Genomic DNA, 4,150 nt, shown 5'->3' on the forward strand with positions numbered 1-4,150 from the left:
AAAAATTGTGAAATGTGATTTTTTTTTAATTAAAGACAATACTAAAATTTGTTGAAAAATTTTAATCACTAATAAATATTTATAAATATTTGGAAATTATTACATATAAAAGAGCCAGTTTAACAAACAGGAATAAAGAGAAAATGCACTGAAAATTCAATATGAATTTAAAAAACAAATCATCAAATAAACACTATAAATTATTATAAATATACTGCGTATAAAATAAAAATAATACATGTGGGTGTGTGTGTATGTGTGTGTGTGTGTGTGTGTGTATTGGGAGACAGAGAAGTAAAAAAATGAAATTTATATACTGCTTATTATTTCTGTTTAATCTGTTAAGTATAAAGTAACTAATAATACACAATATTCATTTTGTTTTATTTAAAAACTTTCTTCTCCATCTTTATGAATCAGTTACTAATCAAAATACATTTTCTTAAGCTAACTTTTTAAATAAAATTTAATTGAATCATTTATCTGTGCCAACAAAATTTAACAAAATTGATTTGTGTTTTGTTTTACTATTACCATATTTTTTTTCAAAAGGCTAATCAGATAAAAAATGCATTATTACGACCACAATAATCAATACATTTCTAAACATAATCTTAAGTATTTTATTATACACAGATACAGTAAATCAAAACTGCTTACATTAGGAAAAATATTTTAACAGATTTTAAGTTGATATTCTATTCATAATACTATGACTGAAGATTCAAGTTTAAAGTTAAAACTTTACAAAACAGTGTAAAGAAACTAAAATATTCTTCATCTGTGATATTTACTAACATACATCTTCCCCAAAACTTAAAACCATAATCCATAATGTATTTTTTCACATTTTACATTTTAGTTATAAAATTACATTTATGCCCATAAAAAGACTTTGGTCCTGATTCCTTTAAAAAAAAATCTGGATATTCTGAAAATGACAAAAATATTTTGTAGTCACCTATACTGATATATCGGACCTGACGTTAGCTTAAATTATTTTGGGTAGACACCGTAATACTAATATGGACAAATGAAAATATTATTTTATCACTTAAAAATAATTCATTAATCTAAAAATGTAAACATCTTTTTTTCATAAGAAATGTTTTTTTTTAACTAACAATAAGCTTACTAAAGATCTACATGTGACACTTTTAAACACAATTTATGACAAATGTTAAAAAGCAAATGTAACTTGATAGTTGTGCAAAAACCTTTCTTCTTCAAAGTGAATTTAAATTTCTATATGAACAACCAATAAAAATGTCACGTGTGCAATTTGTGTCAAATCCTTAATTTAAACTTTTACTTTAGGTAAAAAATAAAACTGAATACAGAATGAAATCTAAACAGCTTTTGAGATTTGCTGATAGGATATTTAAGTTCATTTGCTGTGATATATAAGATATGACATGTAAAATCAAACTCACCCAATGAAAATTTAAAAGAAGCAGACAAAACAAATCTTGAAGTTCATGCAAATGTGAGGATCTTTCGTAGGTTGCATCTTTCACAGCCCTGTTGAAACTCATACCCGGAGCCGACATAGAACGAACCCTACAACACATGCATGACAGAAAGAGAGAGATAAAGTCTCCTTTGCAAAAAAAACCTCAATTTTATTTGCATGATTTCATGCAATTAAAGTTTTGTGAATTTTCGAGTAAAAAAGCATGAAACTGTAAAGATTTGTGGTTGAACACGGACCTGAGAGGCAACATTTTCCATTATTTTACAGTCTGAAGGATGTTTAATCTGAAATATCTACTTTATAAAATACAGCACACAGTGAAGTTCTTCAAAATGAAAATTGAAGTAAAATTACAAGGACCGACATTGAGGAAAACCTTCTGTCCTCGACTGCAGCAGTCAAAAGACAGGACAGCAAATGAAAATCACCCTTTGTATGCCAGTAGTAAAAGAAAAATCTCTTATTCACCTGAAAAGTGTTATATACTGTGCCAGTCGTAACAGGACCTGACTGAGTGCCACGTCAGCAATGTCTTACTGGACTGGGCATCATCACGCTCCCCACTCGCACCCGACACACCCACGGTGCCCTCCTTATGTACAACATGTACGTATATGCCCAAAAAACATCAACCATTCTGACCTGACACAATGAAAACTAATAAAACAATCACTTTTTATAAAGCAACAGCCACTTAGCTTAAACTGATACAGGTAATGAATGCATTAAAATGTAGTTTTGCTTAAAAAATTACTTGAACTGTTTTATGAACAAAAACAAAAAAGTAACCAACAATCATTTGTAACTTGTGTGATATCGACTGACGTTGATCACTGCCTAAACTTTCATTTGCATTTGTAATTTGTAATAAAATAGTTTTATTGAGTTGTATAATTACTAAATTTGGGGGGGGGGGAATGAACCCAGTGTGCAACAGTTGGATTTATATCATTTCATTTCTAATCAATCAACCTGTCAGTCAAATAGAGAAATGAACATAAAATGATACACACATAAAAATACTGACTCTGAAATGCTTATTGACATATTAAATATAAAAATTTAAATCCTATGCTTCGATTTACTGTATATAAACAATGGCACAAAAAGTTTTTACACACAAAAGTCACACGTAAATAAATCAGAATGTCAAAACATTTCTTAAATATTTATAAGGCAAATAAATAATTAAAAAATTTAAGGTATGCAATTCATTAAAATTACAAAAGCAAATGTTAATGTATATATTAAACTAGGACCATGTAGATACAAAAATTCATATTTATTTATTTAATAATGTTAATAATCAGCTTTGATTAATGTGTTATGTTTAAAAATAAATTAACTTAACAAAACGTACAAAAAAAGAGAGAAAGATTAAACAAAACCTGGCCACAGCACACAGATTAAACACAGAATTGGATATTTGGACTAAAAAGGGGCTTACAGCATCCTTCCTGAGAGTCGCCTGTTACTTTAACCCTCAGGATTCATTTGTTTTTATTTATTTTATTTAAATGCACGTGTGTGTGTGTGTGTGTGTGTGTGTGTGTGTGTGTGTGTGTGTGTGTGTGTGTACTTCTAACATGTTTGGAATGGATGTATTCTTGAGTCTAACAAGATAACCTTGTTTGAAATGAGTTTGGCTAAAAAAAATTTTGGTTTCATCTATACTATTACTACTAGAAGGTACTTATACTATATTGACTGAGTTAAATAGAATTGCATTACTAAAAAGAGACTAAAATGCAATTAGACTAAAACTAGAATAAAATGGATAATTCTGACTAAAATAAGACTAAAACGCACATACTTTTTATCGACTAAAACTTGATAAGACTTATGAACGTGACTTAAACTAATAAAAACTAAAATGACAGCTTGACACAAAGACTAAAACTAAAATAGTCTGCCAAAAACAACACAAGTGTTAACACATAAATAACTAATACATCACTTAAATAACAAGCAGGTACTTTGCTCTCTGTTGTAAAAAAGTTATTTAAAATTGAACAGAACTGAACAGAACGCTGCTATTAAAACAGTCACAGTACTTAAAAACACACGAGAGACAGACAGTAAGATAACACCAATAATCTTTACCTCCTCTTTATTTTGGAAAGGTTGATCTCTCTCTCTCTCTCTCTCTCTCTCTCTCTCTCTCTGTCTAGACTCGAGGGGGGAGTTTGGTGGGCTTTAGAAGGTCATGTGTGCCAAGGCAATGACAAAAGACTCTTTTATGTCGAGCGTATGCAGATAGGGCCGCTGCTTTTGTGCTCGGACCCCAAGCTTGGATGGGTAGAGAAGATTGGGAGGAGGGGGTGAGAGAGATGCTTTGAGACCTTTAGATTGCTGTGAAATTGGTAAATGCGCTCAGATGTGCCTTGAAACTCAGTTCGATGCAATTCTTGTTTATTATGCGAAAGCAAAAATAAAGATGAAACACAATATTACCAAACTTTAAAAAAATTATAATATGACAGGCTGAATAGATTTTTTTATATAATTTTGATTTTTAGTGGGAAAGCATTTATTGTGGGAAAGTAAACAAATTTCACCTTTTAAACATCGATACATGATGTTGACACAAAACCAAATGACTGTAAATTATTGAAATACAGAATTTATATATACACTTTTTTGATATTTGACATTTTATTAGAAAGATATCGACCA

Source organism: Misgurnus anguillicaudatus, chromosome 6, assembly GCF_027580225.2.
Source record: "Misgurnus anguillicaudatus chromosome 6, ASM2758022v2, whole genome shotgun sequence".
Classification (NCBI taxonomy): domain Eukaryota; kingdom Metazoa; phylum Chordata; class Actinopteri; order Cypriniformes; family Cobitidae; genus Misgurnus; species Misgurnus anguillicaudatus.